The sequence below is a fragment of the Pristiophorus japonicus genome, chromosome 3 (genome assembly GCF_044704955.1).
Source record: "Pristiophorus japonicus isolate sPriJap1 chromosome 3, sPriJap1.hap1, whole genome shotgun sequence".
NCBI lineage: Eukaryota > Metazoa > Chordata > Chondrichthyes > Pristiophoridae > Pristiophorus > Pristiophorus japonicus.
The window spans coordinates 4,717,116-4,736,586 of NC_091979.1; the positions used below are offsets into that span (position 1 = coordinate 4,717,116).

The 19,471-nt window shown below is 49.2% G+C and overlaps 1 protein-coding gene across 1 annotated transcript in view; it reads left to right on the top strand.

Moving 5' to 3' along the window:
* The first annotated feature begins 313 nt into the window (after positions 1–313).
* The window catches only part of LOC139256651 (gap junction gamma-1 protein-like), a 95,402-nt gene continuing 76,244 nt past the window's right edge, over positions 314–19,471 (top strand). The window contains exon 1 of the mRNA XM_070874281.1: positions 314–422. The gene's annotated coding sequence lies outside the window, so the exon portion shown is untranslated. The remainder of the gene's footprint in view (positions 423–19,471) is intronic.

Below are 19,471 nucleotides of genomic sequence, written 5' to 3' on the forward strand. Positions count from 1 at the left end.
TAATCTTAACAGCTAATAATTGTGGTGCTAACTAATAATCTAATCTCCCTGCACTCATCAATGTTGGTCAAACAGAGCGGTGAGAGGGTCAAGATTAAGGCCCCTGCACAAAATGACCCATCACTGCCTGTTTAATGCCTGCAGGCTGCCATGTGGCCGAAGTCTTGTTTTCCCCAAGCTCTCTGTTGAATTTGAGTAGGGGGCCACAGATGAAAGAGGGAGGGAAGAGGAGGAGGAGTTGGGGGAGGATTTTAGGAGGGTCCAGGAATCACGTGTCCCCTCTCTCTCTCTACCAGCTTTGAGTTATTCCTGCCTTCTCTTTGTTTGCTAATCGCAGGGACTCCCAGGATAGTCCAACGTGTGTGTGTGTTCCCTGTGGCATCCCTGAGCTAAGGACAGGAGAAAAGGTCGGTGCTATACCGGTGAGTACTGCACCCGCTTCTCCGGGACTCGCAAGCCAGGGGTGAGAGAAAGGAAAGGGGATTTACTCTGGGCAGAAATCCTGCAATTTCAAAAAAAAACCCAAATGATCAGGGTCCCAGCCAGAGTCGCTGATGGTCCCGGGATCTCTGTCCCTGGTCAGTTTCAGGGATTCCACTCAATTTCCGATCAGACCAACTTAGTCCGCGGAGAGAGAAACTTTTCGAAAACTTTTCACAAACTTTTACGTCGCTCTCTCCTATTTCTCTCTCTCTCTCTCTCTATCTGCCTCTTTCTCAATCGCTGTTTTCTTTCTCATCTATTCCGTCTTTGTCAATCTCCCCCCCCCCCAACTTTAACCAGCTCCCCTGCTCTCCCTGGCCCGGGTATTTATGGAGAATGTTTACTGCTGGGTAACTTTGGGCTGGCTGGAGGGAGGATCCATGGAAGATGGAAAACTCGTGTTCGAAATGTACTTGTGTGGGTTTTTTTTTTGTTAAGTTGGGGACAAAAAAAAGTTTTTTTTTTTGCAGACCAGCCAAAAGAATTCACCAGGAGAAAGAATTCAGGAATTAGAATTATTCTACCTCCTCGCTCCATCCCCCCACCCCCCCAGGCCTCTCCCTTCTCCCCTCCCCAAACTCTCTGGCTCTCTCCTCATTCCCTTCATCCAGCCCTTTGTTGTTGTGCTATATGATCCCTCTGGGCTGCCACAGATTTGCAGAGTGTGGCTCAGCCTCTGTTCCTACACAGGTATAGGGGGCAGGGACTCGGGGAGAGGGAGAGAGCCCAATTCTAATTTCCCTCCACCCATTCCCATTCCTCCCCATTCCCACTCCAAACATTCCCATTTCCTACATTCCGATTTCTCCCTCCCCCCCCCCCCCCCAATCAGGATTTCTCCCTCCATTCTGACTCCCCTCCCCCATCCAGTCCAAAGGCACTGACTCTAGCTGGGGTACGGAACTATGGGTTGGGTGAGGCGGCATGTATCTTTGGGACCGCATTCATGTGCTCATTCTTCATGTGTGAGCCTGGGTGTGAATAGTTGGCTGTTTGACTACAGGAGGCGTCACAAAAGAGCCCCCTCCATCTCCAATCCTGCCCTTGCCCGATACCCACATTCGAGCAGGGCTCACTGGGTACCAGTGAGGGGGCAGAAGTCCACCCCCAAACCCAGGAACACAGAGGCCTCTTGTAGCAACCCCCCCCCCTCCCCCTCCCCTGACCACTGCCTCGGTGGGGATCAGCTGGTTTGAGAGTTGAACCGGTCGGGGTGGGCTCCCTGGTCTATGTTACTGAGAAGCACACCGCATGCGTTTACCCACTCGCCCAGTCATAGAATCTTCCAGCAGAAAAGGAGGCCATTCGGCCCATCGTTCTTGTGCAAGCTCTTGTGAAAGAGCTGTCCCATTAGCCCCACTCCCACAAAGCCCAACAAATATTTCTGTTTCAAGTATTTATCCAATTCTCTTTTGACAGTCACTATTGAATCTGCTCCCATCGCCCTTTCAGGCAGCGCGTTCCCGATCACAACAACTCGCTGCGTAAAAAATAAACTCTCATGTCACCTCTGACTTTTTTGTCATTTATCTTAAACCTGTGAGTGATAAGGGAGTGAAGGGTTATAGGGAGCGGGCGGGGAAGTGGAGCTGAGTCCATGATCAGATCAGCCATGATCGTATTGAATGGTGGAGCAGGCTCGAGGGGCCGAATGGCCGAATCCTGCTCCTAGGTCTTATGTTCTTATGTGTCCTCTGGTTACTGACCCTCCTGCCTCTGGAAACAGTCTCTCCTTATTTACTCTATCAAAACCCTCTGTAATTTTGAACACCTCTATTAAATCTCCCCTTAGAACATAAGAAACAGGAGCAGGAGTCGGCCATTCGGCCCCTCGAGTCTGCTCCACCATTTAATAAGATCATGGACTCAGCTCCACTTCCCCGCCCGCTCCCCATAACCCCTTCGCCTTCTCTGCTCTGAAGAAAACCAACACCAGTTTCCACAATCTCTCCACATAACTGGAGTCCCTCATCCCTGGTACTATTCTGGTAAATCTCTTCTGCACCCGCTCAAGGCCTTGCAACCCTGCCTAAAATGTGGTGCCTATAATTGAAACCAATACTTCATTCGACTAGCCTGCTTTGATGGCCACAGATTTAATAGTCGGGGGAGGGTCCCTGGTTAGGACAATAGTGACTCTGTATGCGGCCTATAAATCTGTTTTACAGATGAGATGTTAATCCGAGTCCCCATCTGCCCCCTCGGGTAGATGTAAATGATCCAACGGCACTATTTCAAAGGAGAGCAGGGGCGTTCTTCCTGGTTCCCTGGCTAATATTTATCCCTCAATCAACATCACAAAAGCAGCTTAATTGGTCTAATTAACTTAAAACAGTTTAATGCCCCCAGAATCAGCTATTCCAATACTCTCCTGGCTGGCCTCCCATCTTCCACTTTCCGAAACTCTGTTGCCCGTGTCCTAACTTGCACCAAATCCCATTCACCCACCATCATAGAAACATAGAAAATAGGTGCAGGAGTAGGCCATTCGGCCCTTCGAGCCTGCACCACCATTCAATGAGTTCATGGCTGAACATGCAACTTCAGTACCCCATTCCTGCTTTCTCGCCATACCCCTTGATCCTCCTAGTAGTAAGGACTTCATCTAACTCCTTTTTGAATATATTTAGTGAATTGGCCTCAACAACTTTCTGTGGTAGAGAATTCCACAGGTTCACCACTCTCTGGGTGAAGAAGTTTCTCCTCATCTCGGTCCTAAATGGCTTACCCCTTAGCCTTAGACTGTGACCCCTGGTTCTGGACTTCCCCAACATTGGGAACATTTTTCCTGCATCTAACCTGTCTAATCATCATAGGCAGTCCCTCGGAATCGAGGAAGACTTGCTTCCACTCTAAAAGTGAGTTCTCAGGTGACTGAACAGTCCAATGCGTGAACCACAGTCCCTGTCACAGGTGGGACAGACAGTGGTTGAGGGAAGGGGTGGGTGGGACAGGTTTACCCCACGCTCCTTCCGCTGCCTGCGCTTGGTTTCTGCTCTCGGCGACGAGACTCGAGGTGCTCAGCGCCCTCCCGGAAGCACTTCCTCCACTTAGGGCGGTCTTTGGCCAGGGACTCCCAGGTGTCGGTGGGGATGTTGCACCTTATCAGGGAGGCTTTGAGGGTGTCCCTGTAACGTTTCCTCTGCCCACCTTTGGCTCGTTTGCCCGTGAAGGAGTTCCGAGTAGAGCGCTTGCTTTGGGAGTCTCGTGTCGGGGCATGCGGACAATGTGGCCTTCCCAGCGGAGCTGATCAAGTGTGGTCAGTGCTTCGATGCTGGGGATATTGGCCTGGTCGAGGACGCTAACGTTGGTGCGTCTGTCCTCCCAGGGGATTTGTAGGATCTTGCAGAGATACCCCTGCTCGCTGACCAACATTGGACTCCAGCCCGGCAATGTCTCCATGGCCTCTCCGCTCTGCAATCTCCTCAAGCTCTACAACCCTCCGAGATATCTGCGCTCCTCCAATTCTGCCCTCTTGCGCATCATCGATTTTAATCGCTCCACCATTGGCGGCCGTGCCTTCAGCTGCCTGGGCCCCAAGCTCTGGAACTCCCTCCCTAAACCTCCCTACTTCTGTCTTCACCTTTAAGGCGCTCCTTAAAACTTGCTTCTTTGACCCAAGCTTTTGGTCACTTGTCCTAATATCTCCTTATGTGGCTCCAATTTTTTTTTTGATAATTGCTGCTGTGAAATGCTTTGGGACATTCTGCTACATTCAAAGCGCTATATCAATGTAAGTCGTTATGATCTCCTGGACTAGTTTTGATCGCCCCGGGGGTCAGAGAGGAATGAATGTCCCTGTTTACTTTAACCCCCCCTCTATATGCCCTGGGTTTTTATCTGTTTCCTTTCCCAGGAGATTCCATGTCTCCGGGCGGGTAGAGAGCCTGTTTGGTGCTGCATATCGAATTGCAATTATATGGGCCAGCCTGGATGCACCAGTAATTCACCTTGCATCTGTCATTTTTCATATGAAGTGCTTTGGAACATCCTGAGATCAGGAATGAGTCTAAATGGGGTAGAGGAGCAAAATATCTAAGGGTACAGATCCACAAATCACTAAAAGATGCAGGTTAATAAAGCCACAAAAAACACACACCCAGCACTGGGGTTCATTTCTAGGGGTATAGATTGGAAAGCAGGGAAGTTATCGAACCTTGGTAAGACCACACTTGGAGTTACTGTGCACAGTTCTGGTCCCCATAGTATAAAAAAAGGATCTAGAGGCACTGGAGAAGGTGCCAAAAAGCTTCACAAAACTGCTATCAGAAGTAAGAGGATATACTTATCAGTAAAGGCTAAACAGACTGGGGTGTTCCTTTTAGAAAAGAGAAGGCTAAGGGGTGACGTGATAGAGGTCTTTACGATTAGGAAAGGGTTCGATAGGGTAGACGTAGAGAAGGTGTTTCTACTTGTGGGGGAGATCAGAACTTGGGGCATAAGATACAAAGTATTTATCAGGGCTATAAGATACAAAGTATTACAAAGTATTAACTAGGGATATACGATACAAAGTATTACAAAATATTCTTCATCATAGGCAGTCCTTCGGAATCGAGGAAGACTTGCTTCCACTCTTAGAATGAGTTCTCAGGTGGCTGAACAGTCCAATATGGGAACCACAGTCCCTGTCACAGGGACAGACAGTGGTTGAGGGAAAGGGAGGGTGGGACTGGTTTGCCGCACGCTCCTTCCGCTGCCTGCGCTTGGTTTCTGCACGCTCTCGGCGACGAGACTCGAGGTGCTCAGCACCCTCCCAGATGCACTTCCTCCACTTAGGGCGGTCTTTGGCCAGGGACTCCCAGGTGTCGGTGGGGATGTTGCACTTTATCAGGGAGGCTTTGAGGGTGTCCCTGTAACGTTTCCTCTGTCCACCTTTGGCTCGTTTGCCGTGAAGGAATTCTGAGTAGAGCGCTTGCTTTGGGAGTCTCATGTCAGGCATGCGGACAATGTGGCCTGCCCAGGGGAGCTGGTCGAGTGTGGTCAGTGCTTCGATGCTGGGGATGTTAGCCTGGTCGAGGACGCTAACGTTGGTGCGTCTGTCCTCCCAGGGAATTTGCAGGATCTTGCGGAGACATCGTTGGTGATATTTCTCCAGCAACTTGAGGTGTCTACTGTACATGGTCCATGTCTCTGAGCCATACAGGAGGGAGGGTATCACTACAGCCCTGTAGACCATGAGCTTGTTGGCAGATTTAAGGACCTGGTCTTCGAACGCACTCTTCCTCAGGAATACAAAATATTAACAGCACCATTAGACTAGAAACAGGCCGTTCGGCCCAGTGTGTTCGTGCCGGGGTTTATGCTCCACACCAGCCCCCTCCCACCCCCATCTCCATCTCACCCCATCACCATATCCCTCTATTCCTTTCTCCCCCCATGTGTTTATCCAGCTTCCCCTTAAATGCATCGATACTATTCGCCTCAACCCCGCCCTGTGGCAGTGAATTCCACATTCTCACCCCGTTCTGGGTAAAGAAGTTTCTCCTGAATTCCCCGTGGGATTTATCAGTGACTGCCGTATATTGATGGCCCCTAGTTCTGGTCTCCCAGTGGGAACATCTTCTCTACATCTACCCTATCGAACCCCTTCATCATTTGAAAGCCCTCTACCGGGTCACCCCTTGGCCTTCTCTTTTCTAGAGGAACACCCCAGTCTGTTCAACCTTTACTGATACGTATAGCCTCTCAGTTCTGGTATCGTCCTTGTAAACCTTTTCTGCACCTTCTCCAGAGCCTCTATATCCTTTTTATAATACGGAGACCAGAACTGTGCCCAGTAACTCCAAGTGTGGTCTAACCAAGGTTCTGTACAAGTTTAACACAATTTCTCTGCTTCTCAATTCTATCCCTCTAGACATGAATCCCAGTGTCTGGCTTGCTTTTTTATGGCCTTATTAACCTGCGTTGCTACTTTTAGTGATTTGTGTACCTGCACCCCCAGATCCCTTTGCTCCTCTCCCCCATTTAGACTCTTACTATCCCATCATCATCATCATCATAGGCAGTCCCTCAGAATCAAGGAAGACTTGCTTCCACTCTTAAAATGAGTCTTTAGGTGGCTGAACAGTCCGATACGGGAATTACAGTCTCTGTCACAGGTGGGACAGACAGTGGTTGAGGGAAGGGGAGGGTGGGACAGGTTTGCCGCACGCTCCTTCCACTGCCTGCGCTTGGTTTCTGCATGCTCTCGGCGATGAGACTTGAGGTGCTCAGCTCCCTCCCGGATGCACTTCCTCCACTTAGGGCGGTCTTTGGCCAGGGACTCCCAGGTGTCAGTGGGGATGTCGCACTTTATCAGGGAGGCTTTGAGGGTGTCCCTGTAACGTTTCCTCTGCCCACCTTTGGCTCGCTTGTGGTGTAGGAGTTCCGAGTAGAGCGCTTGCTTTAGGAGTCTTGTGTCAGGCATGCGGGCAATGTGGCCAGCCCAATGGAGCTGACCAAGTGTGGTCAGTGCTTCAATGCTGCGGATGTTGGCCTGGTCGAGGACGCTAACGTTGGTGCGTCTGTCCTCCCAGGGGATTTGTAGGATCTTGCGGAGGCAGTGCTGGTGGTATTTCTCCAGCGACTTGAGGTGTCTACTGTACATGGTTCATGTCTCTGAGCCATACAGGAGGGCGGGTATCACTACAGCCCTATAGACCATGAGCTTGGTGGTGGAATTGAGGACCTGGTCTTCAAACACTTTTCCTCAGACGACCGAAGGCTGCACTGGCGCACTGGAGGCGATGTTGGATCTCCGCATCAATCTCTGCCTTTGTTGATAAGACGCTCTCGAGATATGGGAAATGGTCCACATTGTCCAGGGCCGTGCCGTGGATCTTGATGACTGGGGGGCAGTGCTGAGCGGTGAGGACAGGCTGGTGGAGGACCTATGTCTTACGGATGTTTAGCGTAAGGCCCATGCTTTCGTACATACGTCGACTGTGTCCCGGAATTCAGCCCGCGTACTGTAGCTCGACAACAGATATTGGGGTGATCTTGGACCTGGCCTGGAGGCGGCGTGGGTTAAACAGCTTCCCACTGGTTCTGTAGTTTAGTTCCACTCCAGCGGGGAGCTTGTTGACTGTGAGGTGGAGCATGGCAGTGAGGAAGATTGAGAAGAGGGTTGGGGCGATGACACAGCCCTGTTTGACCCCTGTCCGGACATGGATTGGGTTTGTAATGGATCCGTTGGGAAGGATCACGGTTTGCATGTCGTCGTGGGGGCATCCGAAACAGAGGAGGACGCTCCATAGACCCTCGCGGTTGACCGTGCCAAAGGCCTTTGTAAGATGGAAGGCCGCCATGCTTACTATCCAAGCAGTATGTGGCTTCCTTATTCTAACTACCAACATGTAACTCCTCACACTTATCTACATTGAAATTCATTTCCCAATTCCACGCCCCATACTGCAAGTGTGATGATGAATGGTGGGAGGGGGATCCTGTGGACCATGGACCGGTTGGGCCAAGTGGTCTGATTCTGTGCTGTACAATTCTGTGTATTCTGAACTCCCTTTTGTTGAGGCGGTTCTTGCTGATGGCAAAGCAGATCAAATAATCTTGCTGTTAAGTTTTTACCTGCTGTTGGTATGTGTGAAAAAAGGTTCCGGTTGTTGTGGCACAGGAGTAGTGTCAGATTTCCCCCCTGTCTCATATGGACTGACATATGAGGAGGGACTGGATCGACTGGGCCTGTATTCACCGGAGTTTAGAAGGATGAGAGGGGATCTCATAGAAACATGTAACATTCTGACAGGACTGGACAGGTTAGATGCAGCAAGAATGTTCCCGATGTTGGGGAAGTCCAGAACCAGGGGTCACAGTCTCATCATCATCATAGGCAGTCCCTCGGAATCGAGGAAGACTTGCTTCCACTCCCAAAGTGAGTTCTCTGGTGGCTCAACAGTCCGATACGAGATCCGCAGACCTTGTCACAGGTGGGACAGACATTTATCGAGGGAAGGGGTTGGTGGGGCTGGTTTGCCGCGCGCTCCTTCCGCTGCCTGCGCTTGACCTTTTCACGCTCTTTGTGTTGAGACTCGAGGTGCTCAGCGCCCTCCCGGATGCACTTTCTCCACCTCGGGCGGTCTTCGACCAGGGTCTCCCAGGTGTCAGTGGTGATGTCGCACTTTACCAGGGAGGCTTTGAGGGTGTCCTTGTAACATTTCCGCTGCCCACAGTCTAAGGATAAGGGGTAGGCCATTTAGGACTGAGATGAGGAGAAACTTCTTCACTCAGAGAGTTGTTAACCTGTGGAATTCCCTACCGCAGAGAGTTGTTGATGCCAGTTCGTTAGATATATTCAAGACAGAGTTAGATGTGGCCCTTACGGCTAAAGGATCAAGGGGTATGGAGAGAAAGGAGGAAAGGGGTACTGAGGTGAATGATCAGCCATGATCTTATTGAATGGCGGTGCAGGCTCAAAGGGCTGAATGGCCTACTCCTGCACATATTTTCTATGTTTCTATGTCTCAGCCTGGTTAGCCGGTTTGTGTAAGAATAGAACATAAGAAATAGGAGCAGGAGTTGGCCATTCGGCCCCTTGAGCCTGCTCCGCCATTCAATAAGATCATGGCTGATCTTCTACCTCAACTCCACTTTCCCGCCCGATCCCCATATCCCTTGATTCCCTCAATATCCAAAAATCTATCGATCTCAGCCTTGAATATACTCAAAGACTGAGCCTCCACAGCCCTCTGGGGCAGAGAATTCCAAAGATTCACCCCACTCTGAGTGAAGAAGTTTCCCCTCATCTCAGTCCTAAATGGCCGACCCCTTATCCTGAGACTGTGACCCCTGGTTCTAGACTCCTCAGCCCGGGGGAAACATCCTCTCAGCATCTATCCTGTCAAGCCCTGTAAGAATTTTCACCGAGTGATCACATGCCTGGGGTTAGGGGAAAGCGGCCATGATTTCTACTCATGCTCCAGTGTGAGGAACAAGTCAGGGTAAGAGTTGGCTGGGGTGCCGGTGCTTTATCCTCCGCCCCCCTCACCCCTGGTCGGATATCCTCAGCACATTGGAAGAACTGAGCGAGGTAGAGCGGGGGGGGAGGGGGGAGGGGAGTGGGGTGGTGGTGCTTGACGAGAATCGAGGGTTAACCAGCCCGCACGGGGCTTCCGCTGAGATGCATGCACTCCGCCCCCTCGCCCTGCCCCCTGCAATCTGTCGAATAATCTCAACACTTCCAACAGAACTGGGCGAGGAGGAGGAGGAGGAGGAGGAGGAGGAGGAGCAGGCACTACCACCTGGGACGGAGGCTCCAGCGAGAGTGCGCGGCCTCTGGAGTGAAGAAGGCAACAAAATTAGCGCAAAAAGTGACGCGCAGTGAACGAGTGCGTGTGAGGTCAGCGGCTGGCCATGCAGCAATGAAGCAATGTCCGCCGTGGCTCAGTGGGCAGCACTCTCACCTCTGGGTCAGAGGGTTGTGGGTTCAAGTCCCACTCCAGGGACTGGAGCACATAAATCCAGGCTGACACTCCCAGTGCAGTGCGACGTTAAACCGAGGCCCCGTCTGCTCTCTCAGGTGGATGTAAATGATCGAAGAAGAGCAGGGGGAGTTCTCCCCGGTGTCCTGGGGCCAATATATATCCCTCAATCAACATAACAAAAAAAACAGATTATCCGGTCATTATCACAGTGCTGTGTGTGGGAGCTTGCTGTGCGCAAATTGGCTGCCGTGTTTCCCACATTACAACAGTGACTACACTCCAAAAGTACTTCATTGGCCGTAAAGCACTTTGAGACGTCCGGTGGTTGGGAAAGGTGCTATATAAATGCACCTTTCCCTACTGTCAGTAAGGGGTTTCTAAGTAAGGGCCTCGGTTTAACGTCTCATCCGAAAGAGCTATCCATTTCGTCCCACAGCCCTGCAAAATTTCCCCCTTCAGGTATTTATTTAATTCCACTTGCTAATTGGCCTCAGGAGCTTGAGGGGAAGTAGTGTGGGGGGGTGGGGGTGATGGTATTTGACACCTCACAACAAAAGCTGCTCACTGCCTTGTACCATCTGTGTATTAATCCCCTCCATCTCCTCTCGCTTTTGTTCTGCTTCTGAACCTTTGTGTCCTGCTGCACCTCCCTCGTTCATCTGCACCGAGCTGTCTGTGTTTTTCAGAACCTTTGTCGATGGCCCTCTTCCTGCAGTTAAATTAACAGTGAATAATAAAAGGGGGAAGGCAGATGAGACTCCATGGGGGGTGCGTGCGTGGTGTGTGTAGGTCTGGCAACAGACTTCAGTGCCTCAGTACCACACTGGGTTGGCACTCCCTGGGCCAATGAGGACCCCTTCCTTCTGCAGTGTACACTCATGCAGTGCAGAAGGAGGCCATTCGGCCCGTCGTTGCCTGTGCTGCCTCTTTTGAAAGAAAGAAAGACTTGCGTTTATATAGCGCATTTCACCGGACGTCTGAAAGCGCTTTACAGCCAATGAAGTACGTAAGAAATAGGAGCAGGAGTCGGCCATACGGCCCCTCAAGCCTGCTCCGCCATTTAATAATATCATGGCTGATCCGATCATGGACTCAGCTCCACTTCCCCGCCCACTCCCCATAACCCCTTATCCCCTTATTGGTTAAGAAATTGTCTATCTCTGTCTTAAATTTATTAAATGTCCCAGCTTCCACAGCTCTCTGAGGCTGCGAATTCCACAGATTTACAACCCTCTGAGAGAAGAAATTTCTCCTCATCTCAGTTTTAAATGGGCGGCCCCTTATTCTAAGATTTTGCCCCCTAGTTCTAGTCTCCCCTATCAGTGGAAACATCCTCTCTGCATCCACCTTGTCAAGCCCCCTCATAATCTTATACATTTTGATAAGATCACCTCTCAGAGAAACATAGAAACATAGAAAATAGGTGCAGGAGTAGGCCATTCAGCCCTTCTAGCCTGCACCGCCATTCAATGAGTTCATGGCTGAACATTCAACTTCAGTACCCCATTCCTGCTTTCTCACCATACCCCTTAATTCCCCTAGTAGTAAGGACTTCATCTAACTCCTTTTTGAATATATTGAGTGAATTGGCCTCAACAACTTTCTGTGGTAGGGAATTCCACAGGTTCACCACTCTCTGGGTGAAGAAATTCCTCCTCATCTCGGTCCTAAATGGCTTACCCCTTATCCTTAGACTGTGTCCCCTGGTTCTGGACTTCCCCAACATTGGGAACATTCTTCCTGCATCTAACCTGTCGAAACCCATCAGAATTTTAAACGTTTCTATGAGATCCCCTCTCATTCTTCTGAACTCCAGTGAATACAAGCCCAGTTGATCCAGTCTTTCTTGATAGGTCAGTCCCGCCATCCCGGGAATCAGTCTGGTGAACCTTCGCTGCACTCCCTCAATAGCAAGAATGTCCTTCCTCAGGTTAGGAGACCAAAACTGTACACAATACTCCAGGTGTGGCCTCACCATGGCCCTGTACAACTGTAGCAACACCTCCCTGCCCCTGTACTCAAATCCCCTCGCTATGAAGGCCAACATGCCATTTGCTTTCTTAACCGCCTGCTGTACCTGCATGCCAACCTTCAATGACTGATGTACCATGACACCCAGGTCTCATTGCACCTCCCCTTTTCCTAATCTGTCACCATTCAGATAATAGTCTGTCTCTCTGTTTTTACCACCAAAGTGGATAACCTCACATTTATCCACATTATACTTCATCTGCCATGCATTTGCCCACTCACCTAACCTATCCAAGTCGCTCTGCAGCCTCATAGCATCCTCCTCGCAGCTCACACTGCTACCCAACTTAGTGTCATCCGCAAATTTGGAGATACTACATTTAATCCCCTCGTCTAAATCATTAATATACAATGTAAACAGCTGGAGCCCCAGCACAGAACCTTGCGGCACTCCACTAGTCACTGCCTGCCATTCTGAAAAGTACCCATTTACTCCTACTCTTTGCTTCCTGTCTGACAACCAGTTCTCAATCCACGTCAGCACACTACCCCCAATCCCATGTGCTTTAACTTTGCACATTAATCTCTTGTGTGGGACCTTGTCGAAAGCCTTCTGAAAGTCCAAATATACCATCCCTTGTCCACTCTACTGGAAACATCCTCAAAAAATTCCAGAAGATTTGTCAAGCATGATTTCCCTTTCACAAATCCATGCTGACTTGGACCTATCATATCACCTCTTTCCAAATGCACTGCTATGACATCCTTAATAATTGATTCCATCATTTTACCCACTACCGATGTCAGGCTGACCGGTCTATAATTCCCTGTTATCTCTCTCCCTCCTTTTTTAAAAAGTGGGGTTACATTGGCTACCCTCCACTCCATAGGAACTGATCCAGAGTCAATGGAATGTTGGAAAATGACTGTCAATGCATCCGCTATTTCCAAGGCCACCTCCTTAAGTACTCTGGGATGCAGTCCATCAGGTCCTGGGGATTTATCGGCCTTCAATCCCATCAATTTCCCCAACACAATTTCCCGACTAATAAGGATTTCCCTCAGTTCCTCCTCCTTACTAGACCCTCCGACCCCTTTTATATCCGGAAGGTTGTTTGTGTCCTCCTCAGTGAATACCGAACCAAAGTACTTGTTCAATTGGTCCGCCATTTCTTTGTTCCCCGTTATGACTTCCCCTGATTCTGACTGCAGGGGACCTACGTTTGTCTTTACTAACCTTTTTCTCTTTACATATCTATAGAAACTTTTGCAATCCGTCTTAATGTTCCCTGCAAGCTTCTTCTCGTACTCCATTTTCCCTGCCCTAATCAAACCCTTTGTCCTCTCTGCTGAGTTCTAAATTTCTCCCAGTCCCCGGGTTCGCTGCTATTTCTGGCCAATTTGTATGCCACTTCCTTGGCTTTAATACTATCCCTGATTTCCCTTGATAGCCATGGTTGAGCCACCTTCCCTTTTTTATTTTTACACCAGACAGGAATGTACAATTGTTGTAGTTCATCCATGCAGTCTCTAAATGTCTGCCATTGCCCATCCACAGTCAACCCCTTCAGTATCATTCGCCAATCTATCCTAGCCAATTCACGCCTTCAAAGTTACCCTTCTTTAAGTTCTGGACCATGGTCTCTGAATTAACTGTTTCATTCTCCATCCTAATGCAGAATTCCACCATATTATCTTCTGTATTCCAAAGACAAGCCTGAAGGCTCTGTGCCTCAATGCGAGGAGTATTCGTAATAAGGTGGACGAATTAACTGCGCAGGCAGCAATTAATGAATATGATATAATTGGGATTACGGAAACATGGCTCCAGGGTGACCAAGGCTGGGAACTCAACATCCAGGGGTATTCAACATTTAGGACGGATAGACAGGAAGGAAAGGGAGGTGAGGTGGCGTTGCTGGTTAAAGAGGAAATTAACGCAATAGTAAGGAAGGACATTAGCTTGGATGATGTGGAATCGATATGGGTGGAGCTGCGGAATACCAAAGGGCAGAAAACGCTAGTGGGAGTTATGTACAGACCACCAAACAGTAGTAGTGAGGTTGGGGACTGCATCAAACAAGAAATTAGGGATGCGTGCAATAAAGGTACAGCAGTTATCATGGGCGACTTTAATCTACATATAGATTGGGCTAACCATACGGTGGAGAGGATTTCCTGGAGTGTATTAGGGATGGTTTTCTCGACCAATATGTCGAGGAACCAACTAGAGGGCTGGGTGATGTGTAATGAGAAAGGACTAATTAGCAATCTTGTTGTGTGAGGCCACATGGGGAAGAGTGACCATAATATGGTAGAATTCTTTATTAAGATGGAGAGTGATACAGTTAGTTCAGAGACTAGGGTCCTGAACTTAAGGAAAGGAAACTTCGATGGTATGAGACGTGAATTGGCTAGGATAGACTGGCAAAGGATACTTAAAGGGTTGACAGTGGATAGGCAATGGCAAACATTTAAAGATCACATGGATGAACTTCAACAATTGTACATCTCTGTCTGGAGTAAAAACAAAACAGGGAAGGTGGCTAAACCGTGGCTAACAAGGGAAATTAAGGATAGTGTTAAATCCAAGGAAGAGGCATATAAATTGGCCAGAAAAAGCAGCAAACCTGAGGACTGGGAGAAATTTAGAATTCAACAGAGGAGGACTAAGGGTTTAATTAGGAGGGGGGGAAATAGAGTATGAGAGGAAGCTTGCTGGGAACATAAAATCTGACTGTAAAAGCTTCTAAAGATATGTGAAGAGAAAAAGATTAGTGAAGACAAACATAGGTCCCTTGCAGTCAGAATCAGATGAACTTAGAATGGGGAACAAAGAAATGGCAGACCAATTGAACAAATACTTTGGTTCTGTCTTCACGAAGGAAGACACACATAACCTTACGGAAATACTAGGGGACCGAGGGTCTAGGGAGAAGGAGGAACTGAAGGCAATCCTTATTAGTTGGAAAATTGATGGGATTGAAGGCCAATAAATCCCCAGGGCCTGATCGTTTGCATCCCAGAGTACTTAAGGAAGTGGCTCTAGAAATAGTGGATGCATTGGTGATCATTTTCCAACAGTCTATCGACTCTGGATCAGTCCTATGGACAGGAGGGTAGCTAATGTAACACCACTTTTTAAAAAAGGAGGGAGAGAGAAAATGGGGAATTATAGACCGGTTCGCCTGACATCAGTAGTGGGGAAAATGTTGGAATCAATTATTAAAGATAAAGTAGCAGCACATTTGGAAAACAGTGATAGGATCGGTCCAAGTCAGCATCGATTTATGAAAGAGAAGTCATGCTTGACAAATCTTCTAGAATTTTTTGAGGATGTAACCAGTAGAGTGGACAAGGGAGAACCAGTTGATGTGGTGTATTTGGACTTTCAAAAGGCTTTTGACAAGGTCCCACACAAGAGATTAGGGTGCAAAATTAAAGCACATGGTATTGGGGGTAATGTACTGACGTGGATAGAGAACTGGTTGGCAGACAGGAAGCAGAGAGTCGGGATAAACAGGTCCTTTTCAGAATGGCAGGCAGTGACTAGTGGGGTGCCGCAGGACTCAGTGCTGGGACCCCAGCTATTTACAATATACATCAATGATTTAAGTTTGCAGATGACACTAAACTGGGTGGTGGTGTGAGCTGTGAGGAGGACGCTAAGAGGCTGCAGGGTGACTTGGACAGGTTAGGTGAGTGGGCAAATGCATGGCAGATGCAGTATAATGTGGATAAATGTGAGGTTATCCACTTTGGGGGCAAAAACACGAAGGCAGAATATTATCTGAATGTCGGCAGATTAGGAAAAGGGGAGGTGCAACGAGACCTGGGTGTCATGGTACATCAGTCATTGAAAGTTGGCATGCAGGTACAGCAGGCAGTGAAGAAGGCAAATGGTATGTTGGCCTTCATAGCGAGAGGATTTGAGTATAGGAGCAGGGAGGTCTTACTGCAGTTGTACAGGGCCTTGGTGAGGCCTCACCTGGAATATTGAGTTCAGTTTTGGTCTCCTAATCTGAGGAAGGACGGTCTTGCTATTGAGGGAGTGCAGCGAAGGTTCACCAGACTGATTCCCGGGATGGCTGGACTGACATATGAGGAGAGACTGGATCAACTGGGCCTTTATTCACTGGAGTTTAGAAGAATGAGAGGGGATCTCATAGAAACATATAAAATTCTGACGGGATTGGACAGGTTAGATGCAGGAAGAATGTTCCCGAAGTTGGGGAAGTCCAGAACCAGGGATCACAGTCTAAGGATAAGGGGTAAGCCGTTTAGGACTGAGATGAGGAGAAACTTCTTCACTCAGAGAGTGGTTGAGGCCAGTTTGTTAGATATATTCAAAACAGAGTTAGATGTGGCCCTGACGACTCAAAGGATCAAGGGATATGGAGAGAAAGCAGGAATGGGGTACTGAGGTGAATGATCAGCCATGATCTTATTGAATGGTGGTGCAGGCTCAAAGGGCCGAATGGCCTACTCCTGCACCTATTTTCTATGTAGGGGCCCAAGCTATTCAACCTTTCCTCATGTCAACCCACTCATCTCCGGACTTTTGGAGTGTAGTCACTATTGCAATGTGGGAAACGCGGCAGCCAATTTGCGCAAAGCAAGCTCCCACACACAGCAACATGACCAGATGGAGGCTGGGTCATTGAATGTATTTAATGTGGAGATAGACAGATTCTTGAATGATAAGGAAGTAAAGGGTTATGGGGAGCGGGCAGGGAAGTGGAGCTGAGTCCATGATCAGATCAGCCATGATCTTATTAAATGGCGGAGCAGGCTCGAGGGGCCGTATGGCCGACTCCTGCTCCTATTTCTTATGTTCTTCTGAGATAGAGTGCCGTGGTCTGGATCATCTCGTGAAGTGATGGTGATTGTAGTTGTGTGTTCAGTGACCCAGCCTCCACAGTTCTCTGGGGCAGACAATTCCACAGATTTACAACCCTCTGAGAGAAGAAATTCCTCCTCATCTCAGTTTTAAATGGACGGCCCCTTATTCTGAGACTATGTCCCCTAGTTCAGGGGCACTCCACCTCCACTGTTGCTGCTGACTGAGCCAGCTCTGGGGTTGATCAACCGTGTGTTTGACCGTCTTGCTTGAATTGTGCCCCATTGGGCTGTTGCCACCTCTGGCCCGTGCCGTACCTTTCACAGGACGACCTCCGACCCTATAAACGCCTCTAGTGTTTCAGAATTCAGATCACCTGATCGATGTCATAATCTGCTGCTGGTTTGGAGCAGTTTCTCATTGATCTGGTGAATATCTACCTGATGTCAGTTTAAGAATCAGGCATTCCCCGACACAATTAAATATTACTGTCAAAACCAAACACTCCCAGGGCAGGTACAGTACAGGGTTAGATACAGAGTAAAGCTCCCTCTACATTGTCCCATCAAACACTCCCAGGGCAGGTACAGCACGGGGTTAGATACAGAGTAAAGCTCCCTCTACATTGTCCCATCAAACACTCCCAGGGCAGGTACAGCACGGGGTTAGATACAGAGTAAAGCTCCCTCTACACTGTCCCATCAAACACTCCCAGGGCAGGTACAGGGGGTTAGATACAGAGTAAAGCTCCCTCTACACTGACCCATCAAACACTCCCGGGGCAGGTACAGGGGGTTCGATACAGAGTAAAGCTCCCTCTACACTGACCCATCAAACACTCCCAGGGCAAGTACAGCATGGGTTAGATACAGAGTAAAGCTCCCTCTACACTGACCCATCAAACACTCCCAGGGCAGGTACAGCACGGGGTTAGATACAGAGTAAAGCTCCCTCTACACTGTCCCATCAAACACTCCCAGGGCAGGTACAGGGGGTTAGATACAGAGTAAAGCTCCCTCTACACTGTCCAATCAAACACTCCCGGGGCAGGTACAGCACGGGGTTAGATACAGAGTTCAGTCTCAGCAGAGAGCCGCCCATACTGTGCCAGAATGAACATGCATTGCATTGTCTCCACTTGCCATTAATATGGCAAATCTCAGTCACCGATGGGTGGTTTTTGTGTTGTGGATTTGTAGTCAGCTGATTCGAGACAACCTCTAAGGTTTGATTCCCTAAAAGAAAGAGAAAGACTTGCATTTATATAGCGCCTTTCACGACCACCAGACATCTCAAATCGCTTTACAGCCAATGAAGTACTTTCGGAGTGTAGTCGCTGTTGTAATACCAGAGAAGTGTTCTGCATTTGAGCTGGTAGCCACCAGCAGTCCCCACCAGCAGATATCAGTTAGTAAAAGTTCAGCATTTTTTTGCAAACTAAATTTCTGTTGAGAATTGCTGAATGCACTCTGCAGCCCCGAGAACTCAATCAGCAATATATCCAGAATATTAAAGTCCAGTTTAGTTTGCAATGAAATTATGAACTTTTACGTTAATCCTAAATTGATCTTTGATACCAAATGTACAATAGTGTATGAAAGTTTCCACTGAATAAAAATCTCCAATTAGAAAAAGCTTGCTGACAATTCTTACTGACTTGCATGTTACACACAGTGGCCCCTCCATTATCCACCGGAACGGAGGGGAATGGGAATTGGTGGGGAACCCGTGTCCCCAAATGTTACCCCTCCCGTCTGGTGTAGCAATGCCCTCGGCACGGAATGGAGACAAGTCCAGACCAAAACTGCACGCAGTACTCCAGGTGTGGCCTCACCAATACCCTGTATAACTGTAGCAGGACTTCCCTGCTTTTATACTCCATCCCCCTTTGCAATAAAGGCCAACATTCCATTGGCCTTCCTGATCACTTGCTGTACCTGCGTAAGGAGCAGCATATTACCCAGGGAGCAGCGTGGAGTCCCCGACCTGCGTGGGAACACCAGCGGCAGGTCGGGGCCAGGGAGCAGCATGGAGGCGTGCCGTGACAAGGTACAGCGCGAGCTGGTGCAGGAGGGCGACGGCAGTGAAGAGTGACGTCAGCAAGATCCAGGTCGGTGATTGGAGCGTGGGCAGGTACAGCAGGAGGGGCGAGGTCGGGGCGAAGGAGCGGCGAGAGATTGTAGAGGGACGTGATCAGGACCCAGGAGAGGCGAGGGCCCAGGGGCAGCGTGGGCCCAGCCCACACTGTGCGATATGTGGGCGCACTAGGTCTGTGCAGCAGAGCTGGTCTCCAGTCGTCCTGGTTAACCCTTGCCACTGGACCAAGACCTCGCTCTGTCAAGCCCGTGTGGTGGCTGGTGTGCAACGGTCACCCCACGTTAAAACAATCCACCCACAGGCATCTTCCACCCTTCAGGATGTAGTTCGGGTTCTTCATTCGAAACACCTGTGAACTTACCTGTTTTTTTTGGCGTGGTAGCAAGTCACCCTCGATTCGAGGGAGGGCCTGTGATGATGATGATATCAGTTAGTTAGTCATGTCAGCCCCAGGGAGATTCTGCTGGTGCCGATTGGCCTCAACGCCTTGTAAAGCAAGACATTGCATTTCCGTAGCGCCGTTCACAACCTCAGGACTGTTCACAGCCAACGAAGCACTTTTTGAAGTGTAGCCACTCTCGTTCTTGGTGTTGCCGTGAAGCTGTGCGGAGCAGCGACAGTCTCACCGGCCATTACACGGGAGAAACTGCGTATTCGCGGAAAT